Genomic DNA, 21,261 nt, shown 5'->3' on the forward strand with positions numbered 1-21,261 from the left:
GGGTTTTCAGAGGTTCGCTTTTCTGCCTTTGAGCCTTTGAACACAGAGATCCAGTCAGCTCCCAATGATACTTTAGAACTGCAGTATTGAAGGCGTCTCTTGCCATCAGCCCCCTGCTCAGCTCCCGTCTCCTAGGTGCATCCAGTGGAGTAGCATACACCCTGCAGCCTCCCGCACCACGTTGTTTAGGAACGGCGCATTTCCTCTTGGTGAAGAAATCTTTCCTTGCAGCCTGCCTGGCCCGAGCTCCTATTCCTTTTCAGAAGGCCGAGTTCGGCACAGCCCTGAAATGACCCCTTCCCTCAAGGCCGGACACATCTCTTAAAGACTACACTCCATGGGTCCCCATTCATTACATCTTACCTCCCATGAAACACAAAGGAGCTGTAGCGTGATGGGAGGAAACAACGGCCTCCTTCTCCCTCTAAGAATACCCCGTTGCCCAAGGTTACGGGCCTGGTCCGGGAGCAACAATTGCCCCGGATTTCTTCGCTTTGAGCTCGTGAGACAGCATATCAGGTAGGAGCGCCGAGAAGGAGACCTGCCTCTCTCTGGTTTGGAAGAAGTTAGCTTTTCTACTCAGCCTTGGAGCACAAAGACCCAGCCAATTCCCAATGACAGTTTAGGAGGTGGTTAGTGGTGCCGGTCTCTCGGCGCTTAGCCCACCGTTCAGCTACAGTCTGTAGAGTGCATTCAGGGAAGAGCAAGAAAGTCTCCCAACGCCCCGCATCTTGTGGGGAAGGAACAGCACCTTCTCTCCTCAGTGAAGACGTCCTTTCTTGCAGACTGCCAGCCTGGGACTCCTACTCCGTCTCAGAACACCGAGGTTGGCAGAGCGTTGAAATGACCCCTTCCCTCAACGCCGTACACGTCTCTTCAAGGACATAAACCCTGTGTGCCCATTCGTGATACCTCTCCGCCCTATGAAACACAGAAGAGCTGTGGCTGGATGGTAGGAAACAGTGGCCGTAGTGTCCTTCGATCAGTAAGTATCCCGTTCCAAAGGCCCCCCGTGAAAAATCTCTTGCTTTCGAGGGCCGAGGGCATACCAAGGGCTGCCAAACACAGCTAAAGGAGGCGAAATTAAGAGAAGCAGAACTTGCTCCTGAGAAACTCGTACATACCCTGAACCCAAAGCATGCCTCTTCGTGGAGACCGAAGGCCTCCCCAGCTCAGATGTTGGGCCCTGGAACACAGCGCTCACCGCTGCCGTCCAGGAGAGGTAGGCAGGGGATGTTTTCAAGTCTCGCCTGCCTCTCAGGGCCTGTTCAGCTTGAGTGGAAAATAGCCACAGCCTGCCCGAACGTCCTGCCGAGCAGCCAGTTTTACTGAGAGTGTGGCAAACGCTTCCAAGTTCTCTGAGGGGAAAAGAGGCCGTTGCTGTGGTGTGCACGGCCTTCACTGCCACTCTTTTGGAGCACAGTGCTCTCTGGGCGGGCAGGATCGTTCCTAGAGGAGGAGCATTTGAACGGACGTCTGCCCTGGTATACTTCCTACATCCGGACATCGAGTGTACCTTTCCTACGCTCCAGGCACCACCAGGGTGCACAGGACTCCTCTGGATGGCGAGAAACAAGACGCAACATTTCTTCTAGGGGGCTCGTGAGGGACGAGGCCTCTTGAGGAGTTGGGCCCTCGAGTGCCGCTGAAACCACTGAGGTTGATGGCCACGTTATGTCAGCGACACATTGAGAGCATTTCAGGTTCATGGAACCCCGCGCAGTGCGCCATGAGAGAAGAAAACGCAGATGCCGCCTTGACAGGGTTAGGTTGCATTGCCTCTGTTCCCCCCCTCCGAAAAATAACTTTCCCAGAGCCAGCACAGCTTCACGTCCCGAGGAACGTTTCTGCTGTGTGCTAGGATACATGAAAGGAAACCCGGGGACGCTGGGAGACTCTGAGCTGTACGCGGCTTGAGAAACCTCCAAACCCTTCAGGGGTGAGTGTGGCACTTCTGGAGAGTGACACAGCATGTTTCCTAATGGAAACCTAGTGTGACATTTCGGGGACTCTCTGCACAACCTTCCTCCGCCGCTTAGCTGGATGTCCTTGCCCAGAAGCGGCAGTTGCCAAGGAGTTCTCTCCCAGGAGCTCGTGAGACAGCATATCAGGCAGGAGCGCAGAGAAGGAGACCAGCCTTTCTGTGGGTTTTCAGAGGTTCGCTTTTCTGCCTTTGAGCCTTTGAACACAGAGATCCAGTCAGCTCCCAATGATACTTTAGAACTGCAGTATTGAAGGCGCCTCTTGCCATCAGCCCCCTGCTCAGCTCCCGTCTCCTAGGTGCATCCAGTGGAGTAGCATACACCCTGCAGCCTCCCGCACCACGTTGTTTAGGAACGGCGCATTTCCTCTTGGTGAAGAAATCTTTCCTTGCAGCCTGCCTGGCCCGAGCTCCTATTCCTTTTCAGAAGGCCGAGTTCGGCACAGCCCTGAAATGACCCCTTCCCTCAAGGCCGGACACATCTCTTAAAGACTACACTCCATGGGTCCCCATTCATTACATCTTACCTCCCATGAAACACAAAGGAGCTGTAGCGTGATGGGAGGAAACAACGGCCTCCTTCTCCCTCTAGGAATAACCCGTTGCCCAAGGTTACGGGCCTGGTCCGGGAGCAAGAGTTGCCCCGGATTTCTTCGCTTTGAGCTCGTGAGACAGCATATCAGGTAGGAGCGCCGAGAAGGAGACCTGCCTCTCTCTGGTTTGGAAGAGCTTTTCTACTCAGCCTTGGAGCACAAAGACCCAGCCAATTCCCAATGACAGTTTAGGAGGTGGTTAGTGGTGCCGGTCTCTCGGCGCTTAGCCCACCGTTCAGCTACAGTCTGTAGAGTGCATTCAGGGAAGAGCAAGAAAGTCTCCCAACGCCCTGCATCTTGTGGGGAAGGAACAGCACCTTCTCTCCTCAGTGAAGACGTCCTTTCTTGCAGACTGCCAGCCTGGGACTCCTACTCCGTCTCAGAACACCGAGGTTGGCAGAGCGTTGAAATGACCCCTTCCCTCAACGCCGTACACGTCTCTTCAAGGACATAAACCCTGTGTGCCCATTCGTGATACCCCTCCGCCCTATGAAACACAGAAGATCTGTGGCTGGATGGTAGGAAACAGTGGCCGTAGTGTCCTTCGATCAGTAAGTATCCCGTTCCAAAGGCCCCCCGTGAAAAATCTCTTGCTTTCGAGGGCCGAGGGCATACCAAGGGCTGCCAAACACAGCTAAAGGAGGCGAAATTAAGAGAAGCAGAACTTGCTCCTGAGAAACTCGTACATACCCTGAACCCAAAGCATGCCTCTTCGTGGAGACCGAAGGCCTCCCCAGCTCAGATGTTGGGCCCTGGAACACAGCGCTCACCGCTGCCGTCCAGGAGAGGTAGGCAGGGGATGTTTTCAAGTCTCGCCTGCCTCTCAGGGCCTGTTCAGCTTGAGCGGAAAATAGCCACAGCCTGCCCGAACGTCCTGCCGAGCAGCCAGTTTTACTGAGAGTGTGGCAAACGCTTCCAAGTTCTCTGAGGGGAAAAGAGGCCGTTGCTGTGGTGTGCACGGCCTTCACTGCCACTCTTTTGGAGCACAGTGCTCTCTGGGCGGGCAGGATCGTTCCTAGAGGAGGAGCATTTGAACGGACGTCTACCCTGGTATACTTCCTACATCCGGACATCGAGTGTACCTTTCCTACGCTCCAGGCACCACCACGGTGCACAGGACTCCTCTGGATGGCGAGAAACAAGACGCAACATTTCTTCTAGGGGGCTCGTGAGGGACGAGGCCTCTTGAGGAGTTGGTCCCTCGAGTGCCGCTGAAACCACTGAGGTTGATGGCCACGTTATGTCAGCGACACATTGAGAGCATTTCAGGTTCATGGAACCCCGCGCAGTGCGCCATGAGAGAAGAAAACGCAGATGCTGCCTTGACATGGTTAGGTTGCATTGCCTCTGTTTCCCCCCCTCCGAAAAATAACTTTCCCAGAGCCAGCACAGCTTCACGTCCCGAGGAACGTTTCTGCTGTGTGCTAGGATACATGAAAGGAAACCCGGGGACGCTGGGAGACTCTGAGCTGTACGCGGCTTGAGAAACCTCCAAACCCTTCAGGGGTGAGTGTGGCACTTCTGGAGAGTGACACAGCATGTTTCCTAATGGAAACCTAGTGTGACATTTCGGGGACTATCTGCACAACCTTCCTCCGCCGCTTAGCTTGATGTCCTTGCCCAGAAGCGGCAGTTGCCAAGGAGTTCTCTCCCAGGAGCTCGTGAGACAGCATATCAGGCAGGAGCGCAGAGAAGGAGACCAGCCTTTCTGCGGGTTTTCAGAGGTTCGCTTTTCTGCCTTTGAGCCTTTGAACACAGAGATCCAGTCAGCTCCCAATGATACTTTAGAACTGCAGTATTGAAGGCGTCTCTTGCCATCAGCCCCCTGCTCAGCTCCCGTCTCCTAGGTGCATCCAGTGGAGTAGCATACACCCTGCAGCCTCCCGCACCACGTTGTTTAGGAACGGCGCATTTCCTCTTGGTGAAGAAATCTTTCCTTGCAGCCTGCCTGGCCCGAGCTCCTATTCCTTTTCAGAAGGCCGAGTTCGGCACAGCCCTGAAATGACCCCTTCCCTCAAGGCCGGACACATCTCTTAAAGACTACACTCCATGGGTCCCCATTCATTACATCTTACCTCCCATGAAACACAAAGGAGCTGTAGCGTGATGGGAGGAAACAACGGCCTCCTTCTCCCTCTAAGAATACCCCGTTGCCCAAGGTTACGGGCCTGGTCCGGGAGCAACAATTGCCCCGGATTTCTTCGCTTTGAGCTCGTGAGACAGCATATCAGGTAGGAGCGCCGAGAAGGAGACCTGCCTCTCTCTGGTTTGGAAGAAGTTAGCTTTTCTACTCAGCCTTGGAGCACAAAGACCCAGCCAATTCCCAATGACAGTTTAGGAGGTGGTTAGTGGTGCCGGTCTCTCGGCGCTTAGCCCACCGTTCAGCTACAGTCTGTAGAGTGCATTCAGGGAAGAGCAAGAAAGTCTCCCAACGCCCCGCATCTTGTGGGGAAGGAACAGCACCTTCTCTCCTCAGTGAAGACGTCCTTTCTTGCAGACTGCCAGCCTGGGACTCCTACTCCGTCTCAGAACACCGAGGTTGGCAGAGCGTTGAAATGACCCCTTCCCTCAACGCCGTACACGTCTCTTCAAGGACATAAACCCTGTGTGCCCATTCGTGATACCTCTCCGCCCTATGAAACACAGAAGAGCTGTGGCTGGATGGTAGGAAACAGTGGCCGTAGTGTCCTTCGATCAGTAAGTATCCCGTTCCAAAGGCCCCCCGTGAAAAATCTCTTGCTTTCGAGGGCCGAGGGCATACCAAGGGCTGCCAAACACAGCTAAAGGAGGCGAAATTAAGAGAAGCAGAACTTGCTCCTGAGAAACTCGTACATACCCTGAACCCAAAGCATGCCTCTTCGTGGAGACCGAAGGCCTCCCCAGCTCAGATGTTGGGCCCTGGAACACAGCGCTCACCGCTGCCGTCCAGGAGAGGTAGGCAGGGGATGTTTTCAAGTCTCGCCTGCCTCTCAGGGCCTGTTCAGCTTGAGTGGAAAATAGCCACAGCCTGCCCGAACGTCCTGCCGAGCAGCCAGTTTTACTGAGAGTGTGGCAAACGCTTCCAAGTTCTCTGAGGGGAAAAGAGGCCGTTGCTGTGGTGTGCACGGCCTTCACTGCCACTCTTTTGGAGCACAGTGCTCTCTGGGCGGGCAGGATCGTTCCTAGAGGAGGAGCATTTGAACGGACGTCTGCCCTGGTATACTTCCTACATCCGGACATCGAGTGTACCTTTCCTACGCTCCAGGCACCACCAGGGTGCACAGGACTCCTCTGGATGGCGAGAAACAAGACGCAACATTTCTTCTAGGGGGCTCGTGAGGGACGAGGCCTCTTGAGGAGTTGGGCCCTCGAGTGCCGCTGAAACCACTGAGGTTGATGGCCACGTTATGTCAGCGACACATTGAGAGCATTTCAGGTTCATGGAACCCCGCGCAGTGCGCCATGAGAGAAGAAAACGCAGATGCCGCCTTGACAGGGTTAGGTTGCATTGCCTCTGTTCCCCCCCTCCGAAAAATAACTTTCCCAGAGCCAGCACAGCTTCACGTCCCGAGGAACGTTTCTGCTGTGTGCTAGGATACATGAAAGGAAACCCGGGGACGCTGGGAGACTCTGAGCTGTACGCGGCTTGAGAAACCTCCAAACCCTTCAGGGGTGAGTGTGGCACTTCTGGAGAGTGACACAGCATGTTTCCTAATGGAAACCTAGTGTGACATTTCGGGGACTCTCTGCACAACCTTCCTCCGCCGCTTAGCTGGATGTCCTTGCCCAGAAGCGGCAGTTGCCAAGGAGTTCTCTCCCAGGAGCTCGTGAGACAGCATATCAGGCAGGAGCGCAGAGAAGGAGACCAGCCTTTCTGTGGGTTTTCAGAGGTTCGCTTTTCTGCCTTTGAGCCTTTGAACACAGAGATCCAGTCAGCTCCCAATGATACTTTAGAACTGCAGTATTGAAGGCGCCTCTTGCCATCAGCCCCCTGCTCAGCTCCCGTCTCCTAGGTGCATCCAGTGGAGTAGCATACACCCTGCAGCCTCCCGCACCACGTTGTTTAGGAACGGCGCATTTCCTCTTGGTGAAGAAATCTTTCCTTGCAGCCTGCCTGGCCCGAGCTCCTATTCCTTTTCAGAAGGCCGAGTTCGGCACAGCCCTGAAATGACCCCTTCCCTCAAGGCCGGACACATCTCTTAAAGACTACACTCCATGGGTCCCCATTCATTACATCTTACCTCCCATGAAACACAAAGGAGCTGTAGCGTGATGGGAGGAAACAACGGCCTCCTTCTCCCTCTAGGAATAACCCGTTGCCCAAGGTTACGGGCCTGGTCCGGGAGCAAGAGTTGCCCCGGATTTCTTCGCTTTGAGCTCGTGAGACAGCATATCAGGTAGGAGCGCCGAGAAGGAGACCTGCCTCTCTCTGGTTTGGAAGAGCTTTTCTACTCAGCCTTGGAGCACAAAGACCCAGCCAATTCCCAATGACAGTTTAGGAGGTGGTTAGTGGTGCCGGTCTCTCGGCGCTTAGCCCACCGTTCAGCTACAGTCTGTAGAGTGCATTCAGGGAAGAGCAAGAAAGTCTCCCAACGCCCTGCATCTTGTGGGGAAGGAACAGCACCTTCTCTCCTCAGTGAAGACGTCCTTTCTTGCAGACTGCCAGCCTGGGACTCCTACTCCGTCTCAGAACACCGAGGTTGGCAGAGCGTTGAAATGACCCCTTCCCTCAACGCCGTACACGTCTCTTAAAGGACATAAACCCTGTGTGCCCATTCGTGATACCTCTCCGCCCTATGAAACACAGAAGAGCTGTGGCTGGATGGTAGGAAACAGTGGCCGTAGTGTCCTTCGATCAGTAAGTATCCCGTTCCAAAGGCCCCCCGTGAAAAATCTCTTGCTTTCGAGGGCCGAGGGCATACCAAGGGCTGCCAAACACAGCTAAAGGAGGCGAAATTAAGAGAAGCAGAACTTGCTCCTGAGAAACTCGTACATACCCTGAACCCAAAGCATGCCTCTTCGTGGAGACCGAAGGCCTCCCCAGCTCAGATGTTGGGCCCTGGAACACAGCGCTCACCGCTGCCGTCCAGGAGAGGTAGGCAGGGGATGTTTTCAAGTCTCGCCTGCCTCTCAGGGCCTGTTCAGCTTGAGCGGAAAATAGCCACAGCCTGCCCGAACGTCCTGCCGAGCAGCCAGTTTTACTGAGAGTGTGGCAAACGCTTCCAAGTTCTCTGAGGGGAAAAGAGGCCGTTGCTGTGGTGTGCACGGCCTTCACTGCCACTCTTTTGGAGCACAGTGCTCTCTGGGCGGGCAGGATCGTTCCTAGAGGAGGAGCATTTGAACGGACGTCTGCCCTGGTATACTTCCTACATCCGGACATCGAGTGTACCTTTCCTACGCTCCAGGCACCACCACGGTGCACAGGACTCCTCTGGATGGCGAGAAACAAGACGCAACATTTCTTCTAGGGGGCTCGTGAGGGACGAGGCCTCTTGAGGAGTTGGTCCCTCGAGTGCCGCTGAAACCACTGAGGTTGATGGCCACGTTATGTCAGCGACACATTGAGAGCATTTCAGGTTCATGGAACCCCGCGCAGTGCGCCATGAGAGAAGAAAACGCAGATGCTGCCTTGACATGGTTAGGTTGCATTGCCTCTGTTTCCCCCCCTCCGAAAAATAACTTTCCCAGAGCCAGCACAGCTTCACGTCCCGAGGAACGTTTCTGCTGTGTGCTAGGATACATGAAAGGAAACCCGGGGACGCTGGGAGACTCTGAGCTGTACGCGGCTTGAGAAACCTCCAAACCCTTCAGGGGTGAGTGTGGCACTTCTGGAGAGTGACACAGCATGTTTCCTAATGGAAACCTAGTGTGACATTTCGGGGACTCTCTGCACAACCTTCCTCCGCCGCTTAGCTGGATGTCCTTGCCCAGAAGCGGCAGTTGCCAAGGAGTTCTCTCCCAGGAGCTCGTGAGACAGCATATCAGGCAGGAGCGCAGAGAAGGAGACCAGCCTTTCTGCGGGTTTTCAGAGGTTCGCTTTTCTGCCTTTGAGCCTTTGAACACAGAGATCCAGTCAGCTCCCAATGATACTTTAGAACTGCAGTATTGAAGGCGTCTCTTGCCATCAGCCCCCTGCTCAGCTCCCGTCTCCTAGGTGCATCCAGTGGAGTAGCATACACCCTGCAGCCTCCCGCACCACGTTGTTTAGGAACGGTGCATTTCCTCTTGGTGAAGAAATCTTTCCTTGCAGCCTGCCTGGCCCGAGCTCCTATTCCTTTTCAGAAGGCCGAGTTCGGCACAGCCCTGAAATGACCCCTTCCCTCAAGGCCGGACACATCTCTTAAAGACTACACTCCATGGGTCCCCATTCATTACATCTTACCTCCCATGAAACACAAAGGAGCTGTAGCGTGATGGGAGGAAACAACGGCCTCCTTCTCCCTCTAAGAATACCCCGTTGCCCAAGGTTACGGGCCTGGTCCGGGAGCAACAGTTGCCCCGGATTTCTTCGCTTTGAGCTCGTGAGACAGCATATCAGGTAGGAGCGCCGAGAAGGAGACCTGCCTCTCTCTGGTTTGGAAGAAGTTAGCTTTTCTACTCAGCCTTGGAGCACAAAGACCCAGCCAATTCCCAATGACAGTTTAGGAGGTGGTTAGTGGTGCCGGTCTCTCGGCGCTTAGCCCACCGTTCAGCTACAGTCTGTAGAGTGCATTCAGGGAAGAGCAAGAAAGTCTCCCAACGCCCCGCATCTTGTGGGGAAGGAACAGCACCTTCTCTCCTCAGTGAAGACGTCCTTTCTTGCAGACTGCCAGCCTGGGACTCCTACTCCGTCTCAGAACACCGAGGTTGGCAGAGCGTTGAAATGACCCCTTCCCTCAACGCCGTACACGTCTCTTCAAGGACATAAACCCTGTGTGCCCATTCGTGATACCTCTCCGCCCTATGAAACACAGAAGAGCTGTGGCTGGATGGTAGGAAACAGTGGCCGTAGTGTCCTTCGATCAGTAAGTATCCCGTTCCAAAGGCCCCCCGTGAAAAATCTCTTGCTTTCGAGGGCCGAGGGCATACCAAGGGCTGCCAAACACAGCTAAAGGAGGCGAAATTAAGAGAAGCAGAACTTGCTCCTGAGAAACTCGTACATACCCTGAACCCAAAGCATGCCTCTTCGTGGAGACCGAAGGCCTCCCCAGCTCAGATGTTGGGCCCTGGAACACAGCGCTCACCGCTGCCGTCCAGGAGAGGTAGGCAGGGAATGTTTTCAAGTCTCGCCTGCCTCTCAGGGCCTGTTCAGCTTGAGTGGAAAATAGCCACAGCCTGCCCGAACGTCCTGCCGAGCAGCCAGTTTTACTGAGAGTGTGGCAAACGCTTCCAAGTTCTCTGAGGGGAAAAGAGGCCGTTGCTGTGGTGTGCACGGCCTTCACTGCCACTCTTTTGGAGCACAGTGCTCTCTGGGCGGGCAGGATCGTTCCTAGAGGAGGAGCATTTGAACGGACGTCTGCCCTGGTATACTTCCTACATCCGGACATCGAGTGTACCTTTCCTACGCTCCAGGCACCACCAGGGTGCACAGGACTCCTCTGGATGGCGAGAAACAAGACGCAACATTTCTTCTAGGGGGCTCGTGAGGGACGAGGCCTCTTGAGGAGTTGGGCCCTCGAGTGCCGCTGAAACCACTGAGGTTGATGGCCACGTTATGTCAGCGACACATTGAGAGCATTTCAGGTTCATGGAACCCCGCGCAGTGCGCCATGAGAGAAGAAAACGCAGATGCTGCCTTGACAGGGTTAGGTTGCATTGCCTCTGTTCCCACCCCTCCGAAAAATAACTTTCCCAGAGCCAGCACAGCTTCACGTCCCGAGGAACGTTTCTGCTGTGTGCTAGGATACATGAAAGGAAACCCGGGGACGCTGGGAGACTCTGAGCTGTACGCGGCTTGAGAAACCTCCAAACCCTTCAGGGGTGAGTGTGGCACTTCTGGAGAGTGACACAGCATGTTTCCTAATGGAAACCTAGTGTGACATTTCGGGGACTCTCTGCACAACCTTCCTCCGCCGCTTAGCTGGATGTCCTTGCCCAGAAGCGGCAGTTGCCAAGGAGTTCTCTCCCAGGAGCTCGTGAGACAGCATATCAGGCAGGAGCGCAGAGAAGGAGACCAGCCTTTCTGCGGGTTTTCAGAGGTTCGCTTTTCTGCCTTTGAGCCTTTGAACACAGAGATCCAGGCAGCTCCCAATGATACTTTAGAACTGCAGTATTGAAGGCGTCTCTTGCCATCAGCCCCCTGCTCAGCTCCCGTCTCCTAGGTGCATCCAGTGGAGTAGCATACACTCTGCAGCCTCCCGCACCACGTTGTTTAGGAACGGCGCATTTCCTCTTGGTGAAGAAATCTTTCCTTGCAGCCTGCCTGGCCCGAGCTCCTATTCCTTTTCAGAAGGCCGAGTTCGGCACAGCCCTGAAATGACCCCTTCCCTCAAGGCCGGACACATCTCTTAAAGACTACACTCCATGGGTCCCCATTCATTACATCTTACCTCCCATGAAACACAAAGGAGCTGTAGCGTGATGGGAGGAAACAACGGCCTCCTTCTCCCTCTAGGAATACCCCGTTGCCCAAGGTTACGGGCCTGGTCCGGGAGCAACAGTTGCCCCGGATTTCTTCGCTTTGAGCTCGTGAGACAGCATATCAGGTAGGAGCGCCGAGAAGGAGACCTGCCTCTCTCTGGTTTGGAAGAGGTTAGCTTTTCTACTCAGCCTTGGAGCACAAAGACCCAGCCAATTCCCAATGACAGTTTAGGAGGTGGTTAGTGGTGCCGGTCTCTCGGCGCTTAGCCCACCGTTCAGCTACAGTCTGTAGAGTGCATTCAGGGAAGAGCAAGAAAGTCTCCCAACGCCCCGCATCTTGTGGGGAAGGAACAGCACCTTCTCTCCTCAGTGAAGACGTCCTTTCTTGCAGACTGCCAGCCTGGGACTCCTACTCCGTCTCAGAACACCGAGGTTGGCAGAGCGTTGAAATGACCCCTTCCCTCAACGCCGTACACGTCTCTTCAAGGACATAAACCCTGTGTGCCCATTCGTGATACCTCTCCGCCCTATGAAACACAGAAGAGCTGTGGCTGGATGGTAGGAAACAGTGGCCGTAGTGTCCTTCGATCAGTAAGTATCCCGTTCCAAAGGCCCCCCGTGAAAAATCTCTTGCTTTCGAGGGCCGAGGGCATACCAAGGGCTGCCAAACACAGCTAAAGGAGGCGAAATTAAGAGAAGCAGAACTTGCTCCTGAGAAACTCGTACATACCCTGAACCCAAAGCATGCCTCTTCGTGGAGACCGAAGGCCTCCCCAGCTCAGATGTTGGGCCCTGGAACACAGCGCTCACCGCTGCCGTCCAGGAGAGGTAGGCAGGGGATGTTTTCAAGTCTCGCCTGCCTCTCAGGGCCTGTTCAGCTTGAGCGGAAAATAGCCACAGCCTGCCCGAACGTCCTGCCGAGCAGCCAGTTTTACTGAGAGTGTGGCAAACGCTTCCAAGTTCTCTGAGGGGAAAAGAGGCCGTTGCTGTGGTGTGCACGGCCTTCACTGCCACTCTTTTGGAGCACAGTGCTCTCTGGGCGGGCAGGATCGTTCCTAGAGGAGGAGCATTTGAACGGACGTCTGCCCTGGTATACTTCCTACATCCGGACATCGAGTGTACCTTTCCTACGCTCCAGGCACCACCAGGGTGCACAGGACTCCTCTGGATGGCGAGAAACAAGACGCAACATTTCTTCTAGGGGGCTCGTGAGGGACGAGGCCTCTTGAGGAGTTGGGCCCTCGAGTGCCGCTGAAACCACTGACGTTGATGGCCACGTTATGTCAGCGACACATTGAGAGCATTTCAGGTTCATGGAACCCCGCGCAGTGCGCCATGAGAGAAGAAAACGCAGATGCCGCCTTGACAGGGTTAGGTTGCATTGCCTCTGTTCCCCCCCTCCGAAAAATAACTTTCCCAGAGCCAGCACAGCTTCACGTCCCGAGGAACGTTTCTGCTGTGTGCTAGGATACATGAAAGGAAACCCGGGGACGCTGGGAGACTCTGAGCTGTACGCGGCTTGAGAAACCTCCAAACCCTTCAGGGGTGAGTGTGGCACTTCTGGAGAGTGACACAGCATGTTTCCTAATGGAAACCTAGTGTGACATTTCGGGGACTCTCTGCACAACCTTCCTCCGCCGCTTAGCTGGATGTCCTTGCCCAGAAGCGGCAGTTGCCAAGGAGTTCTCTCCCAGGAGCTCGTGAGACAGCATATCAGGCAGGAGCGCAGAGAAGGAGACCAGCCTTTCTGTGGGTTTTCAGAGGTTCGCTTTTCTGCCTTTGAGCCTTTGAACACAGAGATCCAGTCAGCTCCCAATGATACTTTAGAACTGCAGTATTGAAGGCGCCTCTTGCCATCAGCCCCCTGCTCAGCTCCCGTCTCCTAGGTGCATCCAGTGGAGTAGCATACACCCTGCAGCCTCCCGCACCACGTTGTTTAGGAACGGCGCATTTCCTCTTGGTGAAGAAATCTTTCCTTGCAGCCTGCCTGGCCCGAGCTCCTATTCCTTTTCAGAAGGCCGAGTTCGGCACAGCCCTGAAATGACCCCTTCCCTCAAGGCCGGACACATCTCTTAAAGACTACACTCCATGGGTCCCCATTCATTACATCTTACCTCCCATGAAACACAAAGGAGCTGTAGCGTGATGGGAGGAAACAACGGCCTCCTTCTCCCTCTAGGAATACCCCGTTGCCCAAGGTTACGGGCCTGGTCCGGGAGCAAGAGTTGCCCCGGATTTCTTCGCTTTGAGCTCGTGAGACAGCATATCAGGTAGGAGCGCCGAGAAGGAGACCTGCCTCTCTCTGGTTTGGAAGAGCTTTTCTACTCAGCCTTGGAGCACAAAGACCCAGCCAATTCCCAATGACAGTTTAGGAGGTGGTTAGTGGTGCCGGTCTCTCGGCGCTTAGCCCACCGTTCAGCTACAGTCTGTAGAGTGCATTCAGGGAAGAGCAAGAAAGTCTCCCAACGCCCTGCATCTTGTGGGGAAGGAACAGCACCTTCTCTCCTCAGTGAAGACGTCCTTTCTTGCAGACTGCCAGCCTGGGACTCCTACTCCGTCTCAGAACACCGAGGTTGGCAGAGCGTTGAAATGACCCCTTCCCTCAACGCCGTACACGTCTCTTCAAGGACATAAACCCTGTGTGCCCATTCGTGATACCCCTCCGCCCTATGAAACACAGAAGATCTGTGGCTGGATGGTAGGAAACAGTGGCCGTAGTGTCCTTCGATCAGTAAGTATCCCGTTCCAAAGGCCCCCCGTGAAAAATCTCTTGCTTTCGAGGGCCGAGGGCATACCAAGGGCTGCCAAACACAGCTAAAGGAGGCGAAATTAAGAGAAGCAGAACTTGCTCCTGAGAAACTCGTACATACCCTGAACCCAAAGCATGCCTCTTCGTGGAGACCGAAGGCCTCCCCAGCTCAGATGTTGGGCCCTGGAACACAGCGCTCACCGCTGCCGTCCAGGAGAGGTAGGCAGGGGATGTTTTCAAGTCTCGCCTGCCTCTCAGGGCCTGTTCAGCTTGAGCGGAAAATAGCCACAGCCTGCCCGAACGTCCTGCCGAGCAGCCAGTTTTACTGAGAGTGTGGCAAACGCTTCCAAGTTCTCTGAGGGGAAAAGAGGCCGTTGCTGTGGTGTGCACGGCCTTCACTGCCACTCTTTTGGAGCACAGTGCTCTCTGGGCGGGCAGGATCGTTCCTAGAGGAGGAGCATTTGAACGGACGTCTACCCTGGTATACTTCCTACATCCGGACATCGAGTGTACCTTTCCTACGCTCCAGGCACCACCACGGTGCACAGGACTCCTCTGGATGGCGAGAAACAAGACGCAACATTTCTTCTAGGGGGCTCGTGAGGGACGAGGCCTCTTGAGGAGTTGGTCCCTCGAGTGTCGCTGAAACCACTGAGGTTGATGGCCACGTTATGTCAGCGACACATTGAGAGCATTTCAGGTTCATGGAACCCCGCGCAGTGCGCCATGAGAGAAGAAAACGCAGATGCTGCCTTGACATGGTTAGGTTGCATTGCCTCTGTTTCCCCCCCTCCGAAAAATAACTTTCCCAGAGCCAGCACAGCTTCACGTCCCGAGGAACGTTTCTGCTGTGTGCTAGGATACATGAAAGGAAACCCGGGGACGCTGGGAGACTCTGAGCTGTACGCGGCTTGAGAAACCTCCAAACCCTTCAGGGGTGAGTGTGGCACTTCTGGAGAGTGACACAGCATGTTACCTAATGGAAACCTAGTGTGACATTTCGGGGACTATCTGCACAACCTTCCTCCGCCGCTTAGCTTGATGTCCTTGCCCAGAAGCGGCAGTTGCCAAGGAGTTCTCTCCCAGGAGCTCGTGAGACAGCATATCAGGCAGGAGCGCAGAGAAGGAGACCAGCCTTTCTGCGGGTTTTCAGAGGTTCGCTTTTCTGCCTTTGAGCCTTTGAACACAGAGATCCAGTCAGCTCCCAATGATACTTTAGAACTGCAGTATTGAAGGCGTCTCTTGCCATCAGCCCCCTGCTCAGCTCCCGTCTCCTAGGTGCATCCAGTGGAGTAGCATACACCCTGCAGCCTCCCGCACCACGTTGTTTAGGAACGGCGCATTTCCTCTTGGTGAAGAAATCTTTCCTTGCAGCCTGCCTGGCCCGAGCTCCTATTCCTTTTCAGAAGGCCGAGTTCGGCACAGCCCTGAAATGACCCCTTCCCTCAAGGCCGGACACATCTCTTAAAGACTACACTCCATGGGTCCCCATTCATTACATCTTACCTCCCATGAAACACAAAGGAGCTGTAGCGTGATGGGAGGAAACAACGGCCTCCTTCTCCCTCTAAGAATACCCCGTTGCCCAAGGTTACGGGCCTGGTCCGGGAGCAACAATTGCCCCGGATTTCTTCGCTTTGAGCTCGTGAGACAGCATATCAGGTAGGAGCGCCGAGAAGGAGACCTGCCTCTCTCTGGTTTGGAAGAAGTTAGCTTTTCTACTCAGCCTTGGAGCACAAAGACCCAGCCAATTCCCAATGACAGTTTAGGAGGTGGTTAGTGGTGCCGGTCTCTCGGCGCTTAGCCCACCGTTCAGCTACAGTCTGTAGAGTGCATTCAGGGAAGAGCAAGAAAGTCTCCCAACGCCCCGCATCTTGTGGGGAAGGAACAGCACCTTCTCTCCTCAGTGAAGACGTCCTTTCTTGCAGACTGCCAGCCTGGGACTCCTACTCCGTCTCAGAACACCGAGGTTGGCAGAGCGTTGAAATGACCCCTTCCCTCAACGCCGTACACGTCTCTTCAAGGACATAAACCCTGTGTGCCCATTCGTGATACCTCTCCGCCCTATGAAACACAGAAGAGCTGTGGCTGGATGGTAGGAAACAGTGGCCGTAGTGTCCTTCGATCAGTAAGTATCCCGTTCCAAAGGCCCCCCGTGAAAAATCTCTTGCTTTCGAGGGCCGAGGGCATACCAAGGGCTGCCAAACACAGCTAAAGGAGGCGAAATTAAGAGAAGCAGAACTTGCTCCTGAGAAACTCGTACATACCCTGAACCCAAAGCATGCCTCTTCGTGGAGACCGAAGGCCTCCCCAGCTCAGATGTTGGGCCCTGGAACACAGCGCTCACCGCTGCCGTCCAGGAGAGGTAGGCAGGGGATGTTTTCAAGTCTCGCCTGCCTCTCAGGGCCTGTTCAGCTTGAGTGGAAAATAGCCACAGCCTGCCCGAACGTCCTGCCGAGCAGCCAGTTTTACTGAGAGTGTGGCAAACGCTTCCAAGTTCTCTGAGGGGAAAAGAGGCCGTTGCTGTGGTGTGCACGGCCTTCACTGCCACTCTTTTGGAGCACAGTGCTCTCTGGGCGGGCAGGATCGTTCCTAGAGGAGGAGCATTTGAACGGACGTCTGCCCTGGTATACTTCCTACATCCGGACATCGAGTGTACCTTTCCTACGCTCCAGGCACCACCAGGGTGCACAGGACTCCTCTGGATGGCGAGAAACAAGACGCAACATTTCTTCTAGGGGGCTCGTGAGGGACGAGGCCTCTTGAGGAGTTGGGCCCTCGAGTGCCGCTGAAACCACTGAGGTTGATGGCCACGTTATGTCAGCGACACATTGAGAGCATTTCAGGTTCATGGAACCCCGCGCAGTGCGCCATGAGAGAAGAAAACGCAGATGCCGCCTTGACAGGGTTAGGTTGCATTGCCTCTGTTCCCCCCCTCCGAAAAATAACTTTCCCAGAGCCAGCACAGCTTCACGTCCCGAGGAACGTTTCTGCTGTGTGCTAGGATACATGAAAGGAAACCCGGGGACGCTGGGAGACTCTGAGCTGTACGCGGCTTGAGAAACCTCCAAACCCTTCAGGGGTGAGTGTGGCACTTCTGGAGAGTGACACAGCATGTTTCCTAATGGAAACCTAGTGTGACATTTCGGGGACTCTCTGCACAACCTTCCTCCGCCGCTTAGCTGGATGTCCTTGCCCAGAAGCGGCAGTTGCCAAGGAGTTCTCTCCCAGGAGCTCGTGAGACAGCATATCAGGCAGGAGCGCAGAGAAGGAGACCAGCCTTTCTGTGGGTTTTCAGAGGTTCGCTTTTCTGCCTTTGAGCCTTTGAACACAGAGATCCAGTCAGCTCCCAATGATACTTTAGAACTGCAGTATTGAAGGCGCCTCTTGCCATCAGCCCCCTGCTCAGCTCCCGTCTCCTAGGTGCATCCAGTGGAGTAGCATACACCCTGCAGCCTCCCGCACCACGTTGTTTAGGAACGGCGCATTTCCTCTTGGTGAAGAAATCTTTCCTTGCAGCCTGCCTGGCCCGAGCTCCTATTCCTTTTCAGAAGGCCGAGTTCGGCACAGCCCTGAAATGACCCCTTCCCTCAAGGCCGGACACATCTCTTAAAGACTACACTCCATGGGTCCCCATTCATTACATCTTACCTCCCATGAAACACAAAGGAGCTGTAGCGTGATGGGAGGAAACAACGGCCTCCTTCTCCCTCTAGGAATACCCCGTTGCCCAAGGTTACGGGCCTGGTCCGGGAGCAAGAGTTGCCCCGGATTTCTTCGCTTTGAGCTCGTGAGACAGCATATCAGGTAGGAGCGCCGAGAAGGAGACCTGCCTCTCTCTGGTTTGGAAGAGCTTTTCTACTCAGCCTTGGAGCACAAAGACCCAGCCAATTCCCAATGACAGTTTAGGAGGTGGTTAGTGGTGCCGGTCTCTCGGCGCTTAGCCCACCGTTCAGCTACAGTCTGTAGAGTGCATTCAGGGAAGAGCAAGAAAGTCTCCCAACGCCCTGCATCTTGTGGGGAAGGAACAGCACCTTCTCTCCTCAGTGAAGACGTCCTTTCTTGCAGACTGCCAGCCTGGGACTCCTACTCCGTCTCAGAACACCGAGGTTGGCAGAGCGTTGAAATGACCCCTTCCCTCAACGCCGTACACGTCTCTTAAAGGACATAAACCCTGTGTGCCCATTCGTGATACCTCTCCGCCCTATGAAACACAGAAGAGCTGTGGCTGGATGGTAGGAAACAGTGGCCGTAGTGTCCTTCGATCAGTAAGTATCCCGTTCCAAAGGCCCCCCGTGAAAAATCTCTTGCTTTCGAGGGCCGAGGGCATACCAAGGGCTGCCAAACACAGCTAAAGGAGGCGAAATTAAGAGAAGCAGAACTTGCTCCTGAGAAATTCGTACATACCCTGAACCCAAAGCATGCCTCTTCGTGGAGACCGAAGGCCTCCCCAGCTCAGATGTTGGGCCCTGGAACACAGCGCTCACCGCTGCCGTCCAGGAGAGGTAGGCAGGGGATGTTTTCAAGTCTCGCCTGCCTCTCAGGGCCTGTTCAGCTTGAGCGGAAAATAGCCACAGCCTGCCCGAACGTCCTGCCGAGCAGCCAGTTTTACTGAGAGTGTGGCAAACGCTTCCAAGTTCTCTGAGGGGAAAAGAGGCCGTTGCTGTGGTGTGCACGGCCTTCACTGCCACTCTTTTGGAGCACAGTGCTCTCTGGGCGGGCAGGATCGTTCCTAGAGGAGGAGCATTTGAACGGACGTCTGCCCTGGTATACTTCCTACATCCGGACATCGAGTGTACCTTTCCTACGCTCCAGGCACCACCACGGTGCACAGGACTCCTCTGGATGGCGAGAAACAAGACGCAACATTTCTTCTAGGGGGCTCGTGAGGGACGAGGCCTCTTGAGGAGTTGGTCCCTCGAGTGCCGCTGAAACCACTGAGGTTGATGGCCACGTTATGTCAGCGACACATTGAGAGCATTTCAGGTTCATGGAACCCCGCGCAGTGCGCCATGAGAGAAGAAAACGCAGATGCTGCCTTGACATGGTTAGGTTGCATTGCCTCTGTTTCCCCCCCTCCGAAAAATAACTTTCCCAGAGCCAGCACAGCTTCACGTCCCGAGGAACGTTTCTGCTGTGTGCTAGGATACATGAAAGGAAACCCGGGGACGCTGGGAGACTCTGAGCTGTACGCGGCTTGAGAAACCTCCAAACCCTTCAGGGGTGAGTGTGGCACTTCTGGAGAGTGACACAGCATGTTTCCTAATGGAAACCTAGTGTGACATTTCGGGGACTCTCTGCACAACCTTCCTCCGCTGCTTAGCTGGATGTCCTTGCCCAGAAGCGGCAGTTGCCAAGGAGTTCTCTCCCAGGAGCTCGTGAGACAGCATATCAGGCAGGAGCGCAGAGAAGGAGACCAGCCTTTCTGCGGGTTTTCAGAGGTTCGCTTTTCTGCCTTTGAGCCTTTGAACACAGAGATCCAGTCAGCTCCCAATGATACTTTAGAACTGCAGTATTGAAGGCGTCTCTTGCCATCAGCCCCCTGCTCAGCTCCCGTCTCCTAGGTGCATCCAGTGGAGTAGCATACACCCTGCAGCCTCCCGCACCACGTTGTTTAGGAACGGTGCATTTCCTCTTGGTGAAGAAATCTTTCCTTGCAGCCTGCCTGGCCCGAGCTCCTATTCCTTTTCAGAAGGCCGAGTTCGGCACAGCCCTGAAATGACCCCTTCCCTCAAGGCCGGACACATCTCTTAAAGACTACACTCCATGGGTCCCCATTCATTACATCTTACCTCCCATGAAACACAAAGGAGCTGTAGCGTGATGGGAGGAAACAACGGCCTCCTTCTCCCTCTAAGAATACCCCGTTGCCCAAGGTTACGGGCCTGGTCCGGGAGCAACAGTTGCCCCGGATTTCTTCGCTTTGAGCTCGTGAGACAGCATATCAGGTAGGAGCGCCGAGAAGGAGACCTGCCTCTCTCTGGTTTGGAAGAAGTTAGCTTTTCTACTCAGCCTTGGAGCACAAAGACCCAGCCAATTCCCAATGACAGTTTAGGAGGTGGTTAGTGGTGCCGGTCTCTCGGCGCTTAGCCCACCGTTCAGCTACAGTCTGTAGAGTGCATTCAGGGAAGAGCAAGAAAGTCTCCCAACGCCCCGCATCTTGTGGGGAAGGAACAGCACCTTCTCTCCTCAGTGAAGACGTCCTTTCTTGCAGACTGCCAGCCTGGGACTCCTACTCCGTCTCAGAACACCGAGGTTGGCAGAGCGTTGAAATGACCCCTTCCCTCAACGCCGTACACGTCTCTTCAAGGACATAAACCCTGTGTGCCCATTCGTGATACCTCTCCGCCCTATGAAACACAGAAGAGCTGTGGCTGGATGGTAGGAAACAGTGGCCGTAGTGTCCTTCGATCAGTAAGTATCCCGTTCCAAAGGCCCCCCGTGAAAAATCTCTTGCTTTCGAGGGCCGAGGGCATACCAAGGGCTGCCAAACACAGCTAAAGGAGGCGAAATTAAGAGAAGCAGAACTTGCTCCTGAGAAACTCGTACATACCCTGAACCCAAAGCATGCCTCTTCGTGGAGACCGAAGGCCTCCCCAGCTCAGATGTTGGGCCCTGGAACACAGCGCTCACCGCTGCCGTCCAGGAGAGGTAGGCAGGGAATGTTTTCAAGTCTCGCCTGCCTCTCAGGGCCTGTTCAGCTTGAGTGGAAAATAGCCACAGCCTGCCCGAACGTCCTGCCGAGCAGCCAGTTTTACTGAGAGTGTGGCAAACGCTTCCAAGTTCTCTGAGGGGAAAAGAGGCCGTTGCTGTGGTGTGCACGGCCTTCACTGCCACTCTTTTGGAGCACAGTGCTCTCTGGGCGGGCAGGATCGTTCCTAGAGGAGGAGCATTTGAACGGACGTCTGCCCTGGTATACTTCCTACATCCGGACATCGAGTGTACCTTTCCTACGCTCCAGGCACCACCAGGGTGCACAGGACTCCTCTGGATGGCGAGAAACAAGACGCAACATTTCTTCTAGGGGGCTCGTGAGGGACGAGGCCTCTTGAGGAGTTGGGCCCTCGAGTGCCGCTGAAACCACTGAGGTTGATGGCCACGTTATGTCAGCGACACATTGAGAGCATTTCAGGTTCATGGAACCCCGCGCAGTGCGCCATGAGAGAAGAAAACGCAGATGCTGCCTTGACAGGGTTAGGTTGCATTGCCTCTGTTCCCACCCCTCCGAAAAATAACTTTCCCAGAGCCAGCACAGCTTCACGTCCCGAGGAACGTTTCTGCTGTGTGCTAGGATACATGAAAGGAAACCCGGGGACGCTGGGAGACTCTGAGCTGTACGCGGCTTGAGAAACCTCCAAACCCTTCAGGGGTGAGTGTGGCACTTCTGGAGAGTGACACAG

The sequence above is a fragment of the Eschrichtius robustus genome, chromosome 11 (assembly GCF_028021215.1).
Source record: "Eschrichtius robustus isolate mEscRob2 chromosome 11, mEscRob2.pri, whole genome shotgun sequence".
NCBI lineage: Eukaryota > Metazoa > Chordata > Mammalia > Artiodactyla > Eschrichtiidae > Eschrichtius > Eschrichtius robustus.